Below are 24,058 nucleotides of genomic sequence, written 5' to 3'. Positions count from 1 at the left end.
CTGCTCTGCACCTATTCGCCTGGCTATGCGGCCCCTCCTCTGAGCAGCCACCTGGGGCCCCATACAATCGCTCTGAGTCCCAGATACCCGCCACACGCCTCTTCCTCCAGACAGCCGCCCAGTATTCTGGTGCGGTCAGTAGAAGTCCAAGAAACTCACTGCGTGCCTCCTCCTCCCACCAACCACCCATAGCCCTGGGCAATCAATCACTCCGAGTCGAAGTGACCCTCCCCGTTCCTCCTCCTTCTCCAGATAACCCCCAGGGTGTTCAGGAGCAGTCGCTCTGAGTGGCTCTGAATCCACGTGACCCGCTGCACGGGTCCTCTGGGCAATCGCCCGGAGCTCTGATGCGACCACTCAGCACCAAGCGACCCACCATGCTTCTCCTCCAAGCAGTTCCCCTGTGTTCAGGAGCTGTCACTTTAAGTCCAAACAACTCACCACTTGCCTTCTCCTCTGAGCAGCCGCCTGGAGCACTAATGCAGTCACTGCGAGTCCAAACGACCCGCCGCGCTCCTCCTCCTCCTCCCCCTACTCCTCCGGGCAGGCCCCGGGGTTCAGAAGTGGTCTGAGTCCAAACAGCTCGCCACGCAGCCCCTCCTCTGGCAACCGCCTATAGCTCTGGTGTAGTCACTCCGAATCCAAGCGGCCACGCTCCTCTTCCTCCTCCTCATCCTCAGGGCAGGCCCCGGTGTTCTGAGTCCACACAGCTCTCCTCGCCACTCCTCCCCTGGGCAGCCGCCGGAGCCCCAGTGGTTGCTACGAGTCCCAGCGCTGTGCCGAGCGGCCTCCTTTACGGTGCTCCCAGTTGTCCGCGTTCACTGCTCCAGCGGGGCGAGGGGCGTCTCGCCGGCAGCTCTACTTCACAAAGTTCCCTGCGTTCCGGGACCAAGGTCCCATCCGGGACGCTTTCCCAATGGGTGAGAGTCACCCGGCTGCTTTGAGTTGGTCCCAAGTGTCTCAATATCTCCTCTTTTGAATCCTGAGTCCCGGAGCAACATGAAATGCAGCCACCCTCTAGGCCGCCATCTTCAAACCTCTCTTTGCTCGTTTTTAATTATACTTTTTTTATCATAGCACATAAGTTCCTTAAATGAATTGGATATTAATTCTTTATTGGATATATGGTTTCATAACCAGAGCAATTAGACAAGAAAACAAACAAGCAGAAAGGCATCCAAATCAGAAAGAGGTAAACAGTAAACAGAGGATATGATTTTATACTTTAGAAAACCCTACAGATCCATTAACTCACTGTTAAAACTAACAAATTTGTGTTTCAGGATACAATATCAATATACAAAAATCAGTTCTGTTTTTACAAACTAGTGATGAACTATCCTCCACAAATTGAGAAAACAATCCCATTTACAATTATATCAAAAAGAATAAAAATCTCTGGAATAAAATTTCACCAAGAAGGCTTAAGATTGGTACACTGAAAACTATAAAATATTCATGAAATAAACTGAGGAAAACACAAATTTATGGAAATTCCCCCATGTTTATGGAATAGAAGAATTAATATTATCATAATGAACATACTACCTAAAGTCATCTGTAGAATTACTACAATCCCTATTAAAATTCCAATGGCTTTTCCCATGGAAATAGAAAAATATAATTCTAAGATGTTTATGGAACCACAAATACCCAGAAATACCCAAATAACTAAAGCAATCTTGAGCAAGAAGAACAAGGCTGGATGCATGCATGACATTTTCTTATTCAAATTATATCTCAAAGTTATACTAATCAAAGTGATATGGCACTGGCATTAAAAGCAGACACATGGGCCATGGAATAAAATAGACAGCCCAGAAATAAACCCACACATATATGTTCAACTAATTTTTGACAAAATTACCAAAATTTCACAATAGAGAAAAATTTGACTAACCCAACCATCCTAAGAAGAGAGAGAACCTTTGAATAGTTCATACCAATTATGAGGCCAACCCTGTCCAAAATGAAAGAGTACATTGTTGAAGGGTGATGAATGAGTCTGAAGGCAAAGAGGTACGAAGTGAGTGTCAAAACCAGGTGACTGGTTTTGGATATCTGGAACTAGTTAGTATTGAAGAAGTTTTGAATATGATCTTCTTCCTCAAGGAAACTAAGATGGCCTAACTCTGTGTAATGCCACTTTAAATGTAATTTTAAATCATAGGATAATATTGTAACAATTATATCTATGGGCAATTGGCAAAAATAAGGAGAATCTTTGGTTTAGAATTGGTTTAGACTTTTACTACCAAAGCATTTTTTTTATGTTCTGAATGTATTTGAATGTCAATTAATAAGATTGCTCAAAAAGTAGATAATTTGTTAATATCCCCTGATATTGGAGTGTTTACTATATAAGAGCCAAAAAAGTTCTCAGTGCATGATAGCTATTGCAGTGTTTGTAAAAGTCACTTTTACTGAGATCATTTTGTGAAACCCTTGACAATCTTATGAGATGGCTGCTGTCCTGTTTTATAGATGAGGATTCAAGGATAAGAGCATTTAAGTAACACAATCTTGTGCTGACTAAGAAGACAATAATCTTGGTCTGCTAAATTCCACACCAGGGCAAAGAAATTCTACCTCCTGCAAATCACAAACATGGTAGCATCTCAAAATTTATGCCTTATACAATTTCCCACACCTGGATGCTAAGAATATTTTCAAGGTCATGGTATTAAAAGTAAAAAGTAACAGTTTTAAAATCAAGTAGAGGTAAAGTACTCACATGAAGTATGGAAATGTAGTGAAATTCAGAATTTTCTCTAGAACCCCAAATATATTTCTTCAATATGGAAATGTTCTAAATTTTTACTTTGGCTCTTGGGGAAAAAAAAAAAAAAACACACTGGATTTTCTTGATACTAATTATGTCACTACAAAGTGACGTTTGACTTCAACTTTTATATGGAGTCCCAATACTGCTAATCTCTTTGAATAATAGAATCTTTGTTTTTCTGTAAAATAAAATATTGATGTATGTTGGTATCTTTGTGAGAGAGGCTGTAATGAAGTCTCAGCTCTGTGATTTCCTATAAAGGTGTTAAATGGCATGGTTAAAAAATTGACCCGTTTCTTTTTTTTTTTTTTTTTACAAATATATTGTACTTTAAATTTTTTTTTGTTTTTTAATATTTTTTTTTATTTTTTTAAATTTTACAGACTGCATTTGTTTCTAAGGTTGTACGCAATTTGGCTATAAAAATTTGCTAATTTACTATTCTATGTGGTACGTCAGGGAATCTATAGATGTTACAGTGATTAACTGTGAAAAACTCTTTCCATCGAGTTCTCACAGGATGTCTCTCATGATTTTAGCAAACACACCTAGAAAGCTGCTTCTGTAAGCTCAGGAAGTCAACCTCTCAATGGTTGACTCAAAGGAACCAGTCTTATTAAATTGATGTCTTAAGTAGAAACAACTAATCGTCATCAATGAATAGAGATAGTTGCATCTTTTCTTCCTCTAGAAAGATCTATACAAGATGAAGGAATGGTATGAGAAGCATAAACAATGCCTTTGCAATCAGAAAACAACAACAACCCCCCCACAAAAAAAATCAAAAAATTGCTAGATGAAAAGGATTCCTGAATGATATTAGGCTGAGAGAGTTTAAGTACCAGAGACACTTAAAGTTCTGGTCACAAAGAGTCACAAATATTTGTGCACACTTTGAGGGTCAGGACTACCACTGTGTTGACCTGCCACACAATAAACAAAAGGAGTGGAGTCCATTGGCCAAGATCCCTTCCATCAGTGCTTGATGACCTCTACCTGGTTTTCCCTTTTGTGGCTCTCCCTCCATTACAACCCCAGATGGCCTCTGTAATGCCACCTTCTTTAATTGCATGTGCCAACCCAGGCAAGTTGTAATTAAACGTTAGTCAGGTAACTGATCTGTCTCCATGCCAACTTTCATATTTCAATTCTTGTCCATTTTGTGTTTATGCCTCTTACTGCTTTTGGGCCTGAGAATCAAAGCAAGTCACTGCAGCCCTTAAATACATTATGCGCAAAATGTACTTGTTTGAATCTATTATATCAATATTCCATCCTAAAATAGGATAGTGATGCAGACCAGCCAGACAGGCCCAGTCTGTTGCTGCCAGCAATTTCTGCTAATTACAGGAGATGAGGCTTATGATATTATAAGGCTGTTGAAGTTAATCAGAAGGGAAGACCTGGGGAAAGGGCCTTACCCTGGAACCTTACAATCCTCTGAAGTGAATTTCCAGCAGAAATTCCCCAAGTAAGTGAAGAAGTGATACAGTGAAACAACCAGAACAATAGCCATTGCCCGAGGGGGCAACCAGGTATCAAGAACTATAATTTCCTGGCCACTTCCTTTGCTGTTTCTGTCTCTGGCCATGTTATTTCCCCTCTCGTGTTCTCAATTCTAAGTCATGAAAAGGTTCAACGTAGTAGTATATTCTCTCCTTGTGGATCAGAATATGTTACATCCCATCATTTGTGAAACTTAAAGTTCACTTAAAGTTCTTTTGTGAGGTCTACTGTAAAAATGGTACTAGAATATTTTTATTAGTGGCAGTGTTTGTTTTTAGGAAATAACAGATATTCACCAAGAAGCAATTATGTTGACATCCTGTGCCAGTTGTGGATTTAACTAACAATGTCTTTTTCACATATCTAGCAAACTCTAATGATCAAATAATTTTAAATGTATGATATTAAATTTTCTGTCTTTGGCCTCTTTTGAGTGTGTGTGTGTGTGTGTGTGTTTTGTGTGTGGGGGGTCAACTACTGGAATTGGAAGTTGGATTTGGAGGCTTGGCCTTTAGTTTAGTACTCTTTGTTCATGGAACTTATAATTAGCTTGGAATTCCTATAACCAACAGTTGTGTTTTGTACCACTGAGCACTGATGTGACTGTAAAAAAATACAGACCAGCGATGCTGTGTATTTTTCAAGCAGAGAACTTATTCCTTTCTGCCTCTCGTGGAGTCTGGACCATTTTTATTGATCAATGAATTTTATTTCCAAATAAAAATGTGATATCTCAAGACGTTACTTTCAGAAAGCTACAATACAAAGAGAAATTATGGACAACAAAGAAATTTAAAAAGAATTGATCTCTGTTTTGCAGTGAAAAAGAAAGAATGCATGGGACCATCTATTCAAATATACCAGTATTTTCTTCATGGTATTTAATTAATTTCTTTTTAAAAGGTATGTTTGCAGTATTTTATTACTATTCACATTAATTACCAATGTGCCAGTTTCCTATGGAAGTAATAACTTAGCTTTAGAATCCTTCATTGTATATGATGCATTTATTTAAATTTCCAAAACTGAAGATGACTTCAGTTTAGACAGTGTGTCTGGCCAGTAGAGATTCTCAAAATGTGTGGGTCATTGACTTGTCACTGAGCCAAATGTCCCCATTCAGAGTCCTTTCACAAAAATTCTCTCCAAAGTCAACCAGATAATTTTGCCCTTGACCATTTAAAACTAAAGTCGGCTCTCTTATTTTGCAGAGTCAAAGCAGGGTATCATTTCCCACCAGGTATGACTCATGACATGAAATCTCAAATGAAAGACTGGCACCATGTTATCTCCTAATCACCTGCCATTAACTTCATCCAACTCTTTTGGCCTTGTACAGGGTAAATACTTTTTCTGTCCTTTGATTAAATACTGCCTCATAATATTTCCAAGACAGCCTTCCCTGGACAAGAAGCTGAAGTATGTTTTTGGGTCCCTGGTCATCTATAGCACACATGGTACTTTAGTCTCCTGTCAGTTTTCTCAGTTCACTAATAATTACACTCAACCCTGGGGTATAAATGAATCTGACTCTTTCCAGTTTGCCACCTAGGTTGTTCCATGAGTCAGATATGATACACATGAAAACCCTTCTTCCTGGAATTTGCTCAGGAAGAAGCAAGTGTCTCCATCTGGGCTATCTGGAGTCTTTCCTGGAAAAGTATCTTTTTCATTTTCCCAGTGAGAGTGAGACCATCAGGGCATGTCTTAGTACACAAAGCAGGGGATGAAAGTCAGAGTGAAGCCAAAGGAAGGCTCTGGAAGTAGTGGGGGGAGTTCTGATATATTTTCACCAACACTCTCAGTCCTACCTTCAGACCCACTTCAGAAATTATAAATAAAACCTACATAAGAAGTTGGATCTTATGCCTGTTGCTGCATCGGGGTTAACACACACACACACACACACACACACACACACACACACACACAGGCACTTATTTAAAAATATCTGCTGTCCATTTCCTATGAGTGAGTTAGCAGGTGAGGAATAGGACAGCAGAATATTCATTGTCTAGTAGGAAAGACTGCTATGAATCTGACAAAAATACAGACCCATGTAGCATGCCTACAGTCAGTGCCAGTCCATGGGTCTATAGAACTTGAGATTGTTGTTTGAGGGTTCAGGGCTCAGATGTGAATTCTGAAGGAAGTGATGATGGAGAATAAGTTTGAAGGCTGAATTAGAGTTAAGTAGATGAAACCAAGAAAGTAGGGTGATTTCTAGGAAAAAGTGAAAACTTTCCAGAAGGAAAGGAGAGGTACTTTCTAAGCTCTTCAAGTGGAATGATACATGATTTCCTGGAATGAGTGGGTGGTCAGCCTGGGTGAAGAGAGAGGCAAGGGACTGCTCGCACCTCAGCCCTGCTGTGGGTCCTCTCTGTGTCTTTTAGAAGATTAATGGCCAGGTGTTTAAGGATTGTAGTTCACAGTGTTGCAACATTAGGTCTAGATTTTATAAGATTCTGTAATTTAGTAATTCTTAAATCTGGCTCATATTAAAATTACCCAAGGAGTTAAAGAAAAATAGCATCGCCTGGTTACCATCCTATCCCCGTGGAATCACGGTCCCTGGTGTAGGACTCTGGTTTCCATTTTCAGAGTCCCTCCATGTGATTCTAACATAGAGCTTGTCCTGAGAATGACAGCTGTCACTGATGTGTGAGATGCACCTTATGCTAGCACCTGAGATCCACCTATCTGAATGTTACCATGGATTGCATTAATAGAAACATAGTTTTTGAACAAGAGAAGGGGCTGCTTTTCCCTGCATCAGACCCAAGACACCTGAAATGTTTGTAGGCTTCTCAGCACTGCACTTAAGGAGGAAATCAACCAAACTGACCTATTCCCAAAGGACAGTGAACCAAGTGACAAGTACAGTCTCAACCACAACTGTGAGAAATGATCCACCAGTGTCCAATGTTTAAAGTTTAGTCAAAATAGTTCTTTAAAAAGGATGACTTCATGGGGCTGGGGTTGTGACTCAGTGGGACAGCACTTGCCTAGCATGTGTGAGGCACTGGGTTTGATTTTCAGCACTGCATGTAAATAATAAAATAAAGGTCCATCAACATCTATTTTTTTTTTTTTAAATAAAGGATGACTTCAGAATTCCTGTTTTTAGAAATGTATTTCAGGGTAAATATATGTCAACCTACCACATACCAGTCTTTGGCGTTGCAAAAGTAGCATCAAATAATACAGTTTAAAATCTTTGCCCCCATGGAGCTTATACTCAAGTGAATAATGAGGTTTTCTGGTTCATGTGATTGTCAAGATCATAATTTTTTTTTCATTGTTTGTTCTAATTAGTTGAACATGACAGGAGAACACATTTTGACCCATTTACACAAATGGAGCATAACTTCCCATTCCTCTGGCTGTAGATGGTGCTGAGTCACACCAGTAGTGTAATCATACATGTATGCAGGGTAATAATGTCTGTCTCATTCTATCATCCTTCTCATCCCATCACCCCACTCTACCTTCACCCACCTCTGCACAATCCAAAGTTCCTTCATTCTTCCCTACCACCCCACCTCCCACTATGGATCAGCATCTGCTTATCAGGGAAAACATTCAGCCTTTTGTTTTTTTGAGATTGGCTTATTTCACTTAGCATGATATTCTCTAGTTCCATCCATTTACCTGCAAATGCCATAATTTTATTCTTCTTTAAGACTAAGTAATGTTCCATGTGTATATATACCACAATTTCTTTATCCATTCATCTATTGAATGGCACCTAGGTTGATTCCAGAGTTTATCTATTGTGAATTGAGCTGCTATAAACATTGATGTGACTGTGTCTCTGTAGTATGCTGACTTAAGTCCTTTGGGTATAGACCAAGAAGTGGGATAGCTGGGTCAAATGTGGTTCCATTCCACATTTTCTGAGGAATTTCCATATTGCTTGCAAGAGTGGTTGCACCAATTTGCATTCCCACAAACAATGTATGAATGTACCTTTTTCCCCACATCCTCACCAACAATTATTATTGCTTGAATTCTTGATAATCACCATTCTGACTAGAGTAAGATGAAATTTTAGTTTTGATTTGCATTTCTCTAAGATGATGAACATCTTTTCATATGTTTGTTGATCAATTACATTTCTTCTTCTGGGAAGTGTCTGTTCAGTTCCTTAGTCCATTTATTGGTTGGGTTTTTTTATTTTTTTTCTTGGTGTTAAGTTTTTTGAGTCCTTTATATATCCTAGAGATTAGTGCTGAATCTGAGGTGCATGTGGTAAAAGATTTTTCTCCCATTCTGTAGGCTCTCTCTTCATGTTATTAATTGTTTCTTTTGCTGAGAAGAAGCTTTTTAATTTGGATCCATCCATTTATTCATTCTTAATTTTACTTCTTGCATTTTAGGGGTCTTGTTAAGGAAATAAGATCCTAAGCTGTCATGATGATGAAGATTTGGGCCTCCTTTTTCTTCTTTTAGGCACAGAATTAAGAGTCTCTCTGTGAATTAAGAGTCACTTTGAATTGAGATAGAGGTTTAATTTCATTTTGCTACATATAAATTTCCATTTTCCCCAGCACCATTTGTTGAATGGGCTCTCTTTTCTCCAATGTATGTTTTTGGTGCCTTTGTTTAGTATGAGATAACAGTATTTATGTGTGTTTGACTCTGTGTCTTCTATTTTTTTACCATTGGTATATAGGTCTATTTTGGTGACAATACCATGCCATTTTTGTTACTATTGCTCTGTAGTATAGTTTAAGGTCTGGTATCATGATGCCTCCTGCTTCACTCTTTTGCCAAGGATTGCTTTGGCTAGGTCTGTTAAACAATTCCACATATGATATTGAAAGAACATGACTGACTACCTTTTGGCCTTATTTTCAAGTGTGAAATAACATTTTTAAAAATGAAACGAGCCAAGAAATTGTTCTGGATTTTCCAGCTAACTCAAATGAAGCTGGATGCTACACAGTGCTCTCAGTCTCCAAATATCCACACTGAAGTGAGACACTTAGCAAGACTTGGGGGAGACAATGGGACAGGGTCACTGACTTTCTTATATGTAAATCCAAACTTGGTTTTCCAGTGATTTGCTTTATTTGATCATCTAAACATTTTTAAACCACTTGAAACTAAGAAATTCTTGAACTACTTCTTTCAGGTTTCTGAAGGAAGCTGGGCACAGCAAATGATGGATGTGTCCTGAATGGTTCCAGAACCACTTTGGCTCTAAGACAAAGGTGGTGGAACCCCACAGAGAAATCCCATTCTTTAGGCAGTTCTTTCCTCAAAAAGATTTCTTTCCCAACTTCTCTGTTTTATTTTGCTGCTCCTGTTGTTCATTTAGGACGTTGCAGTTTCTGAACATAGTTAATGGTCTTCTATTTTTGGAATGGTAATGTGGAGCCCTTCAGGTATTAAGGCAAAGTCCGGGTCAATGGCACTTTGCTCAGCCTCACATAACTGACTGCAGTTCCAGTTGTGCTGTTTCCCTTTCCTGTGAGTTAATCTTGAGGAAAGACTTTAGAATTATGTTTAGGGAATAAATGAAAAGTAGCTCTGTGGCTGGTTTAATGTTCCAATAAGGCTTTAGGACAATGTCCTGTGTCGAAGGTGATAAGCCTCTACTATGTCAAGATAAGGTAGCAGAAAACTTCACTCACCTATCAAATGGTTTATTCCAGAACTCAGGTTAGATGTGAAAGCACAATCTTGCACTGAAGTAAAAGGAGGTCTCAGTTTTACTCCATTAAAAAAGAAAAGAAAAAAAAAAAAAAAAAAAACTAAACTGAAATTTAGTTTTAGGTGTTGTCATAAACACTATGTGGATCATCTCACTGAATCTTCAACAGTTCTGTAATGTAGATTTTATAATTGTTACCATTTCACAGTGAACAAACTGGGGTCTAGAGAGCTTAAGCAAACTGACTAGTGTTGGTAATTAGAAAGAGGCAAGCTCAGATTTGACGCCAGCCATCTGAGTGTGAGCCTGCACTACTGCAGCTGGAGTATGCCATCTTCCCATATTGTGCTAAAACAGAGAAAGCATACAGAGCAGGAGAGGATTGCTTTTTCTCGCCTCTGCTCTGGCATTAACTGTCTTTGCAATTCTGGACGAGTTATCTCATCTTTCTGGGCTTCAGTATCTCTGTGTAAGATGAAGGTTAAAAACAATTTGTTTGGATGGTCTCTGGCATTCCTTCCAACTCTAAAGTTCTGATTCTATAATTGCGTCATGACATTAGATTCACACATGCACCCCCCCCACACACACATGCATGTGCGCGCATGCGCGCACACACACACACACACACAACTTCCCAAGGCAAAAACCTCATCTTGCTGAAAGTGCCCACTGCAATTTGATGCTAAGCCCCAGATCCACAGAATCCTATTATTTACAACAGCCCCATAGGAACTCATAACACTTGAAATCTGGTAAGCCAGTTCTTTTAAACAAACAAACAAACAAAAAGGTGCTAAAGGAGTTTGATTTTCAGAAGTAAAATGTTAATATCAAAAAAGAAAGAGATAAAACTTGAAATAAATGCTGCTCTCTCTTTAAATGGTCTCTTCTATAATGTTATCTTGACAACTTAGCTTTGGTTCTTTAGATATGGGGTTTTCAGTGTGGGAGAAGAGGGGTGTCCTCCTCCTGTGTTCCTGTGTCTTGAGATTTCCTCTTGTTTTATGGAAATAAGAAATGTCAAAGGTAGACCACCACAACATCCAGAGAAGGTACATCTTGACGGAGTGTCAGCCAGAAATAATCACAGGTACACAGGATTAGGATGCATTCTGATTCAAGTTACATTCTTTTCTCGTTTCTGTTTTCTGTCACCACAACACACCATTGCAACAGCCTGTAAAATGCTACATTTTTTTGGATGAGCACAGTTATAGAGCAACAAAAGTGCCTGAAAAAATAATTGTATTATTTTTAGTGGCTGCTGCGATAGATGTGCATATCAGGTTGAGGGGAGAGCTCTCAAGAACTGAACCAGTCTGGAAAGGCTAAAAATATTGTTACCCCTCCAGCAATTGAAATTTTGAGCAAAGACTTAGGAAGCAGCAGGTAGAGAGATCAAATTAGAATTCATATCTCTCCAGCTGTAATAGGTTCGTTATCAAGACCAGCAAGCGCTCAGGGGGCTAACAGGGGTCAGCTGGGGACTCCACTTGGAAGGAGTGAGTTAAAAAGGGGCAGTGTTGAGCAGAAGAAAGGCAGGACTTATCTCCATCATCGAGCACCACCGAGCAGAGCCTGCGTGGAGAATGGCTGAAAAATCAGAATTGGTTCTAGAAGCAGTTTCCTTTCTGTGAGTGTGAGCCCAGCAGAGTCCAGGAGCACTGTTGCAGGGAGCCAGCCTGTGCCTGACACATGTGTTTCCCATTGATAGCTGGAGACAGCCCAGTAGCTGTGAGTCGGCCTGACAAAGCCGGATTGAAGTACAGACAGAGTACGGTTTCAAAGCAGTCAGAAAAAGAACGAGAATGCTGTTCAGGAAATTCTTCAGGCATGGGCAGGGACTTGGCCGCTGTTCTGCAGTTGGAAAATCTGACTGGGGCCGCTTGTGAAGACAGGCAGGGCCTGCTCACACTCAACGGGCTGAGTGACCGCCTCCTTCCCAGCAGCTCGGTCTCCACACACCCCCGGAACCGGGACAAGGGCGATTTCCATCGGCAGCTTTGTCAAACAGACAAGAGAGGTAGGGTCCCGCTCAGCTCCTGCGTTTCCTTGCCGCTCTTCACTGGCTAAGTCCCCGCCTGCTGTTGGCGGGCGCTGAGTGTTGTGTGCCTGTGTGTTAATTAACAAGTCATAACTCGATCGCTTGAGCTTTTGGTGTGGAGTTCTAATCTTTGCTCGCCCCAGCCTCCTTCAAGTCTGACTTGAGCAGAGCAGAGGCACTTTTCAAAGTTGGGATTTAGCTGGTAACTCTGTTGTGTAAAGGAAAGTATGTGAATTCCTTGTGTGTCACCCTGCTCCAACCATCTGTAACTTTTCCTTTCTGCCTGGAAGGACAGCTCGTTGGCAGGAAAGATGATTTTTAAATGAAATTGTCTGTGTTCTTTGCTTCACAAGAGTTTTAAGAGGGGCGTTTCTAGCAGAAAATGGCTCTCGTTTTTGGAGGGAATCAGTTTGAAGTTTCTATTTTGGATCACACTTGCGGAGTGTAAGAGCAGATGTGTGTGTGTGAGTTCCTGGCTTTTATTTTTGTCTGGGATTTTGACTGTCATATCAGAGTCGATTGTCAGTGATATATTTACCTAGAAATATGCTGGATTATAATTTTGTTTCTATAATCGTTCCAGTTTTTCTAAGTAGAAGTAACTTGCAGTGTAACTCTCAAAAAATAATTCCATATTTTATAAGGGATAACAAAATCAGAACAGTGGTTAACTCAAAGTTATTGTTAAAAGGTGGAGACATAATGGTGTGAATTTAATCAATTTGATTTTGTACCTAAATAAATATAGTGCTTTAAAACAATCAGATGCTTAATAATTTTCAACAGAGCAGGGAGTCTCAGTCTTCCTCTTCAATTTTGGGTCTTCTTTCCATATATGAGCTATATTGTAATATAGGATTTTCCTCTCATAGGAAAACTATATTACTTTTTCCATGTTTAATATTTAGAAGACACTCGATACAATACTACTGCATTTAAAAGACTGGCTCTGCTCAGATAAAGCTGGGCTGAACCTCATTAGTGCTTTACGATTATTGGCTGAGCAGTCTGTGGCAAGGTGGTATTTTCCAAAGGGGTCTTGGCCAAGAGTCTGCTCAGTCCAAGAGGTGAATGGATGAATTCTTGAATAGCTTTTAGGTACCCCAAAAGTTATACCTTATAGTGGGAATCTCTGTGAAAACGAGTGTGTGTTCACATTAATATTCTGAAATCTCTAAACAAGTAGCTCACAGTCAACAGTGAAGTGAAGGGTGAATGAATGGTAAAGTCTGGGGCTTCTCAGTTCTTACTCTGCATGGGACTAGGGTCCACAGGCAGAAGTTCCTCCTGTTGGTAGAAGATCAGGTTGATTAGGCAGTGATTTTGTTTTCTCTACAGTTTTGTATGTGGAGAATATAATTGGATAGGACTGGCAGTAGGATTTCTTATTCTAAGAAACGACTCACAAGTGTTTCCTTTGGTAACCTTGTATTCGGGTAGGGTGTAATGGGGTGGTGTGGAAACTGCAGGGCTCCCTCCAAGGAAGGGAGGACAGTTAGAAGCCTGTGACTGTTTTTTTCTAATGCCAAGATAGATAAGGAGTTGCCATGAGCCACTGCCAGTCCAATGGGAGACTCCAGTGAGCTCAAATGTCATAGCCTCTAAATTTAGTGCACATCAAGTGCTCATCAGAAAGAGGCGTGAAATAGCAACTCCAGGTTACAGGATTATGAAGAACAGTGCCAAAAGCTTGAAAGAAAGTTTGTATTTTTTTCTCTTTTAGAAATAACGGAGGGGACCAGGGCCGGGGGTATAGCTCAGTGGTAGAACGCTTGCCTAGCATATGCAAGGTCCTGGGTTCTATTCCAACTACCAGAATATGGAAGGGGAGAGAATCAAGTTCCCTTGACATTTGAGAGAGAAAAAAAAAAAAAAGAGGAGAAAGAGCATAGGAGAGAATAAATCCAGGGTAGAGGTGGAGGCAGTAAGGAGAGAGGCTTGCCACGCCACACACTGGTCACTGAGCGTGGAGTAAGAAGACCCTGTAATAACTGGAAGGCGCCTGGTAGAATCAGTGCAGACCACCAGATACTGGTCTACTGGGCTTAGAGTTTGCAGGTAAACCATGACCTCAGTGCACAGGACTGTTTTACCCCTTCAAAACAGGCTTGCCTTGCCGTGCCTTCTGGAAGTAATCAGAAGGCACATTTTATACGAATAGCATCACTCAAGGGCTCAGATTTCCTAAGCAGGGCGGGAACGGGCACTTAGACCTTATTTTTAACCCAGATTTGTTCCTTGTAGAGATGCTTTTGCTCCGGGCGTTGAGTGAAGGGACCAGGTGGAGATGAGTGAGTGACTGCCGTGAGCCAAGCTAGTTCACAGCCTGCCATGGTCCCTTTATGAAGACAAACTTGGGGAATAAAGTATAGGACTTTCTATGCTTATTCTGATGAAGAAATTTCTTTTATTGCATAATTTATTTTTTACTTTTTAAAAAAAATCCAAGGGTGTGTGACACATTGTTGATCATATTTGCAGTCTCTAAAAGAAACAACCAATAGGATAGATAGGTATATAAGAGGAGATTTATTATGGGAATTGGCTCACATAATCATGGAGGTCAAAAAAGTCCCATGATATTAATCTGCAAGCTGGAAACCTAGGAAAGCCAGGGTGTAATTCAGTTTGAGTCCCAAGGCCTGGACCCCAGAAGAGCTGATGGTGTAATTCCCATTTGGAGACCTAAGACCTGAGTTAGCAGGAGGATTGGGGGCAGGGCGGGAAGCACTGATTTAACTTGAGCCCCAAAGCCAGGAAATTGAAAGTCTGAGGGCAGGAGAAGATGCTCTTTATGAGGTGCTGTTTCTGGCCAGATGTGTTTTTATAGAAAAAAGTCTGCAGGAATCCAGGAGGGAATGGACTTAGGAACACCCCTTTCTGAGTGTCTGCTGTAGCCCAGCCACTTTTGTTTTATATATTGGAGTTTTGTAAGAGATTTCATTGGAAAGGAGAGTTTCGATGTGTTCTCAGTGAAGATTGCATTTGACTGCAAGCTATTCACCCGCTACTCCAAGAAGTCTAAACATAAAAGGACTCAGTTTTTGCGCCTATGGATATAGATCAGCCTTTCACAGTCCAGGACCCTGGCAATGGCAGAGCCTTGTCCTGGGGATCAGAGCTTCCTCTCTGCTCTTCAGTACTTGAACTCAACTCCTATTCCTCTCTCCAGGTATCATGTTCAAGCCAGGGCAAAAGAGGCAGGATATGAAGGGAAAGCTATTCCTTCTCTTGACCTTAACTCCTTTAATCACAAAGGATATGCCTTCCCTTTTAGACCAGTCCTCAAGGCTCAGCACACACAGACAGAATTGGGTCACGAGCCCACTGTCAGACCCTGGTTTCAGGGAGGAATATTACCGTGACTGGTTTAAGTCAGCCCTATTTTGCCCTCTGAGTCTCAAGTAGGAACCCACAAATTTGGATCAAAGGTTTCTTCCTAATAATGAACATCATTTTTCTATTAGCAGTTGAGATCAGGGGAGATATATGAGGGTAGCAATGGGTGGTATCAGCCCCAAATGCTTAAATATTTTACAAAAGTTCATTTGCAAATCCATTGGAAAAAGTCCTCTAATATTTCATTTCTTCCTTCATAAAAAAGCAGACGTGGAGACCAGAAGAGACATGTCTTTTGCCTAAGGAGCATGGGCAGTCCAGGACAAAGCAGTCCAGGGAAGAACAGACGTTATGTATGTTGGCTCAGTGATGTTAGCTGAGGGAGACTTTGGAGACTGTGCTAGACAAAGTGACATTGTAGTGGAAACTTAGTATTAGGAGATCCCTCAAAAATCACCTGATTTCCTAATTTCTCAAAATCCACTGAATCTGAGATTGGAGTTGCAGAATTCTTGTATTTTTGAAAACTCCCCTGATGATTCTGTTGAAGCCAAGCAGATACTGGTTTACAGAACCAGGTCTGTTAAACATGGTTGTGGGTGAATTGCTCATCTACTTCATTGATCCCTCTGTGACAGATGCCAGTCAGATGTGATGGTGAAGGCTTCAGTGATGTCTAGTGTTCCTACATGTTAGGACAGCAGGGCTGTGGTTTCCCCTCTCAGACCTTGTTGACTTCACCCAATTGTGACTTTTGGTACTTTGCAATGACATCCTGCCCTTGTCATTGACTATTGAGTCATATCTGATGATAGTGATGGTACTCTGCACAAAAGTGGGCTTGGCTTTTGTTTTTTTGGGATTGGCTTATGTCCCTTAGCATGATATTTTCCAATTCCATCCAGTTGTGGCTATGATACATAATGGGGGTGGGGGGTGAGAGAAGAATGGAGGAACTTTAGATTACATAGAGGGAAATGAGAGGGAGGAGGGGGCGGGGGTATGAAAGATGGTGGAATGAGACAGACATCATTACCCTATGCACATGTATGATTACAAATATGGTATGAATCTACATCGTGTACCACCATAGAAATGAAAAGTTGTACTCCATTTGTGTACAATGAATCAAAATGCAATAAAAATTTAAAAAAATAAATTTTTAATAAAAGTGGGCTTGGGAGATAGCATAAGTGTAGAGGTGTCAGAAATGTTGGTATAGATCCCAACTCCATGACTCTCTACATCTCAGTTTTAAAATAGTATAGGGTGCCTCTCAGGTGTTTTCTCTTTGTTAAACCATGTGATGCTTATAATTGGAAAGGCCCATCCTTTCTTTAAGAATTTCTGTCTTCCTTTCCCAAGACTGGGCATCTTGAATTCTATCACCCATCTCTCCTAGACTCTTCTGCTTACCCTCCTCTGAAACACTGCAGCTAACCTCACCCTGACAAAAGTATGGTTCTCAGAGCTCAAGTCAGTCCCCTGAGAATTTACATCTCCCATGAGCAGGACACAGATGTCCTGAAGAGGAAGTGTATAACTGTAAGGGAGAAGTACAGCAAACAAGGGTGGCCAGTGGGTGATCTTACCGCAGAAGACTGATAGTACAGTAACTGAGTTCAGGCTCACAGGCAGACACTGGGGGGATCTGGGGGATCTCAGGCTGATTTCATCATCCTCATGTTCCCAATTTTCTATAAGATCCACTTCACATTGTGTATTGTGAGATTGTGTTCATAATGCTCTTAGCATGATGCCTTGTGATCAGAAAGCACCTAAATATTTTAGATAGCTACAGAGTTCATGTTAACTGAGATAGCACAAGGCAAACAGAATAGAATAGGGGAATGAAGGTAATAATATGAAGAGATAAGGCAGGCAGTGAAGAAGAGAATATTGCACAGGTTGCTTTATTTTTCCGTGCTGCCTGAATTTCTCTACAAATTCTGATGTCCCCTTTTTTTCCGCCTATGCTGCCACAGAGAAAGGTGACTGTCTTTATTATTGTTTCAAATTCCTGTTGCAGAGTGTGAACTATCTCATATAAAGGAAGCCATGTAAGCTGTGGCCCCTGACCTGCCTCTCAGAAAGGTCTGCAAGACTGGGGAGGAACGTGTCACCACGGTTCGCTAAGTGTATATATCCTGTAAGATTGGTTTGCTCGAGGATCTTTGCTGGTGGTTGTACTAATGGAGCTCAGGGTGTGTAGGTGGATGTGAATGCAGTTGCTTTATTCTTCTTTCTTAACTGATAAAGTAATGGCACCTATTAAAGTGAGCACAATTCCCTGATAAAAAAAAAAAAAAAAAAAACTATATTGCCAGAGATTAGAAACTCCCTCCTCATTCAGACTGCTTTCCCTTGCCAGGGTGATAGGATCAGACTCTCTGGTGAACACCCTGACTTCCAAATGATACATTCAGAATGCCTGTAGCCCCTGCTGTTACTTGCCAGGATTGAAATCTTCAGCCACTGAAACTACTTTCATTGAACGCGGAGTAAATATATATCAGGGTTACCTCCCCTCTCCAAGCAGATCATTCGACAACATCCTGCTGTACTCACTCGGATTGGGGTGGTAGTACTGGGCATGGTGTATTTAATGAAAGAAGATGGCTTAAGGACAGAGACAGCTGCAGGGCAGAGCCAGGCTGTTTTCATTTTGTTCCAGTTTCTACTTTCTGTGATCTCTCTAGTTCTTTCTCTCTATTTACTTATTCTGGTCCATTTATCTACTGGGAGTTTCTTTCCTCTCTCTTCTTCAGTATGTGCTTACCAGAGTCGTTATCTTCTTCCCTCCAGGGGTTGAAGTTGGTGATAGACCAGAGGCTATACAGCATTAATTTTTTATCATGTCACGACAGACATTAACTTGTAAAGCTGGCTGTGCCCTTCAAACGTCTGTTCCCTCACTTCTGTGTCTGACAGAGATGCTCCTGATGTTTCCCAGATGGGGGTTCCAAATAGGTCACAAACCAGCAATCCAAGAGCTGGCCGAATGGTGAATTTTGGTTCACAAAGTATGTGTGTGTGTTTGATTTAGTTACAAGGCATTGAAACACCCTAAGATATCCTGACAAAAAATCTACATGTCTGGATTTTTCAGAAAAAGCTAAAAATGGGCACCATGATTTCTCAGGATGTCGTTGTCGGTTTGGACTACTTGTTTCTTTGAGTGGCTATGTCCCCTCGTTCATTGATCTCACCTTCCTGATCTCTAGGCATTCAACTTTGTCAATCGTTTTATTTGATAGTTTCTCAGTGGAATCCCAGAAGGAAGACAATTATTTGAGAGAGTATTTTCTTGGTCCTCCCTAGGCTGGTATACATAGTACCATTATAGATGCACAGGAGAGAAACTGGGGCATATTGAGTCATGGCTTAATTCTCTCAGAGATCATCGAGATGGATTAGCCTTCAGTGGAAGAGCTACTGGAGGACAACATGGCGGCCAAGAGCATGGGTCTCAAAGTAAAATGTTTGTAATGACCACCTCAGTTAATTGTAGCTAGAGTCAAAAGTTTGAATGTGGTAGAAATCACAACAGTCACTGGCTTTGGGAGTGGGGACTGCTTAAGAAAGGGCACAAGAGAACTTTCTATGGTGATAGAAACATTCGCTACTTTCTTTGAATATTGTTTACAAAGAAGTACAGATTTGTAAAACACATTTGAGCTGTAAGTTAATATCTATCTGTATGTCCCTGGAGGTCAATTATAGCTTGATAGATATATACACCCATACCTAAAAGCAGGCAAAGTGCTTATCAAAGTGCATAATAACTTTAAGCTATTCTTATCATGCTTGTTTGATTTTAAAAGGAAGATAAAATGACTAAAAATGGGATGAACTTTTCCTTTGACCACAGATTTCATTTCCAGCATCTGAGAACATAGGTAAATAGCTAAAGACCCATGCCAAACAATTGTCAAGGGAGAATCTATTGGATCAATGCTAATTTTATGGAACTATTGAATCACTGTAGAAGGATGTGCCTAATTTGCTATAGCTGTTTTTCATGATGCTGTAAAAATTCATGTGTTTTGGAGACAAATCAAACATTTTTTATTTCCTGGGAGAAAAATACCTATACTTAAAATAACACGCACCCTGACTGAATTACAATATTGTTTGGTAATTATTCAATAATGTATCTTACGACTAATATCCATGTTGAGAAATTCTGGCTAAAACAATTATAAAAATAGGTCTTTAATTAGTAATTGGGCTGTTCTGGCTAATGATTCACATATATCTGGGAACATTTCTCATGAGAATTGAGAGAACCACTTTTTCAGCCAGACTTTCTGGATTCAGATCCCTGCAATGCCTTTAACAAGCCTAGTAACTTTGGGCAGTCTACTTAATCTTTCAGTTTCTCAGTTACCTCAGCAGTAAAATAAGAATAATGACAATTTCTGCCTCACAATCATGTCTTTGAGGATTAAATAAGTAAAATATTTGTGTCTGTCACATAGTACCATCATGCAATTGTTACAATTTATGTATGCTTTATATTAGAAAGCTGATAGTTTTGTTGATGTGTGTGCGTGTGTGTGTGCACGCGCGTGTGCGCACGTGTTATTCCAATGGCATGTGTGGTAGTTGAAAAAAGTCATGTAAAAAACCAGAGCTGAGGTGCAGAAGACAGCCTGGAATTTCTGGGAGAAGTGCTCATTTTCAGTTAAGTCGACTGTGGTTTTGTCAGTAGGTTACTCTGTGACCTTGATTAAGTCACCTCACCTTTTTGATCTTCATTTTCTTATCTGCTAAACAAGGATTTTGACATTTCCTTCAAGTCTTGGTATCTCATTTTTATGATTCTATGTGAGTCGTGCTCATTATTATTTGATTACCTACCTCGGTGCCCAAGTCACAGGACAGCTGTGACGGCTCCTCTGTGACTGTCATTATCTGGTTCTGGGCAGAACCCTCCATGGGGACTTGGAAGCATTGGCCCTGTACAATGCAGGGCAGTGGGCTTGCTGAAAAGAGTGGCAGATATGCCCACCATGGGGCCAACACAGCATCTTTTGCATGTGAAAATGACATCGATAAATCTATGATCAAGTGTATGAAAGTGTCTTTGGTTTAAGCGTGCTCGGTTCACACATCCATTTCTGGTCCTTACCTTGCATCGTCAAGGGACAGGTATAGAATAACATCTCTGAGTTTTATATAGAGCCAAGTCTTCAGTAACGCTTGAGATTCTTTCAGGCCTTTGCTCAAATGTTACCTTTATATGAAGACAACCCCTCTTCCATTTTTAGAGTTTGTCTTTTTCCCAAAGAACACTTCCCCTATCATAAATCTAATTTTCGTGTCTCTTATCTGCCTCTACTGCTTACCAGTGCCATGAGATCAAGGATCTTGGTTTTTGCTCTTTGATGCATCCCAATTTCCAATAGCAATGCCATGAGAGGACCTGAAAGAAAGCACCTACTGGCAGGTGCTGGTGGTGTTCATGCACATTTAAATGCATCCCTCACTAAACATACCTCCATGGGAATTCTAAAAACCTTGCATTGCATCATATTCAGGAAAAGCTAGGTCTCTGCTTCACTCTCAGTATGTAGTGGTAAGAAAATCAGGAATTTGAATTTGAGTTCAAACCCTAACTGACCTCCTTGCTAGGGGTTCTTGAGAATATTCCTGTATTCCTCAGAACCACCATTTCCTTATTCATGAAATGGTTTTAATGATATGGATTCCCCTGAGTATTATCAGGAAAGGATTCATTCATAGATCTGATAATACCTGATACAAAGACGTATGTATCGGTATTTCTGTCTAGAACTACTTTAATAGCATCCTACACTTCTGCAATTCCAGGATGGCAAGAATCAATGTCCAGAATGGCAGTTACTATCTTCCAGTTCATCAGAGATAAGAATTTTAAACAAATACAAGGCACCTGTTCATAATACTGAGAGATGGAAGACTCGCACATTTGTGCCTGAAGGCCCAGCCCTTCCCCCACTAGATTTCAGATTCATTGCTAAGGCCTTTGTAACACCGTCCTCGAGTCTCATATGCATTTGAAATTTAACAGAACCGTCTACCTGCCTGCCCCACTAGCACTCCACTCCCTCTGCCCTTTTAGCCGCCCTTTCCGTCTGGTCCCACCATCCAGCTGGCTGTTATGCAGAACCCTGGCATCCCCCTTGACTCCTGTTCTTTCCTCGCACCTAGTGAATCCTATTGGCTGTACTGGTCTGGTATATTCCATCCACAGCGACTCTTCACTACCCACCCGTCTCTACGCAAGTCTGGGCCACAGTCCCCTTAGCCTACTGTCTATGCTTCCATTTTCATCCCCCACAGCCTAAGCCCTACAGAACAGCCAGAGTGGCCCCAATGTGGAAGTGTGATCATCTGGTCCTCTTGCCTTAATTCCTCACAATCAGAATCCTATCTAAGCTTTCTACTTTAGCTCACAAGACCGTGCACACACATTCCTATACTACCTGTACCAAGGTTTATTTTCAAACACTTTTCCCTGGTCCTGTCTGATCTATTGATGACATTCTTCAGGCATGCCAAGCTAGCCCTCACCTCAGGGCCTTGGCACTTGCTGGTCCTGTTTCCTCCTCCTGGGAGTCTCCCCAGATGTCCCCATGCTTTACTTGCTCATTCATGGCTTTTTTTTCCCCTCAAATCTCTCCACTACGGAAAGGCAGTTCCCTGATGGGAGTGCCCCAACATAAACAACTCCTCAAGAGTGTCTTCTGCTGCTTCCCATTTTTCTTCACAAGACTGCTTTCCAAGAATAAGTGCAAGAAGTCACCTGTTCCTTGGTTTATCTGTTTATTGTTTCCTCCACAAATACATCCCAGAGGAGAGCTGAGTGTCTGGTGTGAGCACCTGGTAGGCCCCGGCGAGAGTTGATTGGTTTACATAATCATGGGTGACAAAACTTCTGAGAACAGGTTCAGTGGTCGTCTCTAAGGAGTCAGTTGTTACTTCCCTCATATCCGCATGATTTTATGTAGTCTACCTGTGTAAAAAATTAATTTTATCACTTACCAATTTTAAGTGAACCAAATTTAGATCAGTTTGTTAAAAACAAAACAAAAAACCCTCTTATTTATGTAAAATCAATCTCTCTCTCTCTCTCTCTCTCTATATATATATATATACATACACACACACACATATATATCTATACACACACTCACTCACACACTCACTCTCACATTCTCACATTCTCACACACACTCTCTCTCTCTCTCTCTCTCTCTCACACACACACACACACACACACACACAAACACACACATACACGTTTTGAACATACACTTGTTTCTGGAACCCTAGGCCAGAACCCTTACTCTGTGGCTCCCAACAGGAAAGGAATTAATTTTTCGGGGAAGCCCAAAGAGAAGAAGCAGGGGCCCAGCACTCTAAGCACCTTAAGTATGATATAGGGGAAGAACAAAGATGAGGAGCAGGGGCAGGGTGTGTGTTGGTTACTTGACCAATCGCTCTTGGTCAAACAGGACTGGTTAGTCATTATGGGGGGGGGGCGGGTTCTGCTAGCTCTGGAGGAATTGCTTTTGCATGGGGTGGGGTGGTGATTGGATTCCTATCATGAGATGATTTCTCCTGCCTGGTCGGGGGAAGCCTCCCTTCTCTTCACAGGGCAATTTGTTTCCAGGACTTAGTCTTCATGAAATCTTAAACATTTAGTTACTCTTTCTTGGTGTCCTTAGTCTTGATGGAGACAGAGGCTAGGTAAATTTGGGGTTAGTCATCCTCTCACTACCAATTTTTGGACAGACACTCCTTAAATACTTAACATGCTTATGTATAGAGCTGGGCAGGAATCTGATGCAGTTGAAGGAGGCACAGGAGACAGCTAGCTGCAGGCTCATATAGTCAGTACTTTCTTGCAGAAACAATTTTTAAATTCCTGCTATGTGTGTGTGTTCAATATCTGTATAAGAACTTTAAAAAACCCACTAAAGTGGTTGCCTCCATGAGAAGCATGTGATGAGATTATTTTTTAACGTGTGCTTTTCTAATTTTCAGTAAAAGTTTCTCAGTACTGAATGCACTTGAATACTTATAAAGTTAAATAAAATATGAGATGACTTTTAAATGAATCCAAATATTCATTCAAAAAGAAAATACCATTCATAGGATATAAAAAGTCATTTACTTTTCTGGATGAATTTACCAGGAAAAAAATTTATTATATCAAAACTAAAACAATGGGTTGGTTACAGTTTTCTAAATTGTGCCAGACCTTAGTAATTTAAGACTTACTACTTGTATGGATGACTGAATGAAAACAACCCTTGAAAGCAAAGAGTTTTAAATCAGAAACCACAAGTGAACATAGCTGAAAGAAGACTATTTTGGTGCCAAGACAATCTAAAATAGTTCAGATTCCACAATAAACTAGAAACTGTAACAAGCCTATAAAGGGACTTATGCCTGCCATTTATATGAACTGATTACAATTGTGTAATTTCATAATTCATATTTACTTTTCTGTTGACCGGAAATTTCAACATGGAATATCACCAAAGCACCCTAGCTCACTTGGCGTGTGTCCTATGTCTTATTCTAAGCCAGATAACATGGTTATTAGTCCTTCTGTATTTTTCTCTAATTCTTGTAACTATTAGGTGCCATATAATGGTGCTCTAGCCTCTTTCTTCAAATGTGTGTCTTACCCTCTCCTCTGAGCTTGGTCAGTTTCAACCCATATGCA

General features: G+C 40.7%; 1 protein-coding gene across 4 annotated transcripts in view; it reads left to right on the top strand.

The window, feature by feature from the left end:
- Window positions 1–24,058, top strand: part of SGCD (sarcoglycan delta) — a 629,843-nt gene that overhangs the window by 182,833 nt on the left and 422,952 nt on the right. Inside the window, exon 1 of one of the 4 annotated variants that reach the window (XM_079144988.1) lies at window positions 11,753–11,976. The exons of 1 other annotated variant lie outside the window; for it this stretch is intronic. The gene's annotated coding sequence lies outside the window, so the exon portion shown is untranslated. Of the gene's footprint in view, window positions 1–11,752; window positions 11,977–12,044; window positions 12,223–12,285; window positions 12,442–24,058 lie in introns of those variants that run through there. 2 more of the 4 variants (XM_079144989.1, XM_079144991.1) reach the window with 2 other exon arrangements.

The sequence above is a fragment of the Sciurus vulgaris genome, assembly GCF_902686455.1.
Source record: "Sciurus vulgaris genome assembly, chromosome: 6".
NCBI lineage: Eukaryota > Metazoa > Chordata > Mammalia > Rodentia > Sciuridae > Sciurus > Sciurus vulgaris.
Note: the sequence above shows the minus strand (reverse complement) of the source record. Positions and strands in the feature narration are given on the sequence as shown.